This window comes from Symphalangus syndactylus, chromosome X, assembly GCF_028878055.3.
Source record: "Symphalangus syndactylus isolate Jambi chromosome X, NHGRI_mSymSyn1-v2.1_pri, whole genome shotgun sequence".
Taxonomy (NCBI): domain Eukaryota; kingdom Metazoa; phylum Chordata; class Mammalia; order Primates; family Hylobatidae; genus Symphalangus; species Symphalangus syndactylus.
Window position 1 is genome coordinate 127,449,440 of NC_072447.2, and position 1,014 is coordinate 127,450,453.

Sequence of the window (1,014 nt, forward strand, 5' to 3'; positions counted from 1 at the left end):
CTCTCTGTTATTGGTGTATAAGAATGCTTGTGATTTTTATACATTGATTTTGTATCCTGAGACTTTGCTGAAGTTGCTTATCAGCTTAAGGAGATTTTGGGCTGAGACAATGGAGTTTTCTAGATCTACAATCATGTCATCTGCAAACAGGGACAATTTGACTTCCTCTTTTCCTAATTGAATACCCTTTATTTCCTTCTCCTGCCTGATTGTCCTGGCCAGAACTTCCAACAATATGTTGAATAGGAGTGGTGAGAGAGGGCATCCCTGTCTTGTGCCAGTTTTCAAAGGGAATGCTTCCAGTTTTTGCCCATTCAGTGTGATACTGGCTGTGGGTTTGTCATAGATAGCTCTCATTATTTTGAGATACGTCCCATCAATACCTAATTTATTGAGAGTTTTTAGCATGAAGAGTTGTTGAATTTTGTCAAAGGCCTTTACTGCATCTATTGAGATAATCATATGGTTTTTGTCATTGGTTCTGTTTATATGCTGGATTACATTTATTGATTTGCATATGTTGAACCAGCCTTGCATCCTAGGGATGAAGCCCACTTGATCATGGTGGATAAGCTTTTTGATGTGCTGCTGGATTTGGTTTGCCAGTATTGAGGCTTTTTGCATCGATGTTCATCAGAGATATTGGTCTAAAATTCTCTTTTTTTGTTGTGTCTCTGCCAGGCTTTGGTATCAGGATGATGCTGGCCTCATAAAATGAATTAGGGAGGATACCCTCTTTTTCTATTGATTGGAATAGTTTCAGAAGGAATGGTACCAGCTCCTTCTTGTACCTCTGGTAGAATTCGGCTGTGAATCCATCTGGTCCTGCACTTTTTTTGGTTGGTAAGCTATTAATTATTGCCTCAATTTCAGAGCCTGTTATTGGTCTATTCAGAGATTCGACTTCTTCCCGGTTTAGTCTTGGGAGGGTGTATGTGTCAAGGAATTTATCCGTTTCTTCTAGATTTTCTAGTTTATTTGCATAGAGGTGTTTGTAGTATTCTCTGATGATAA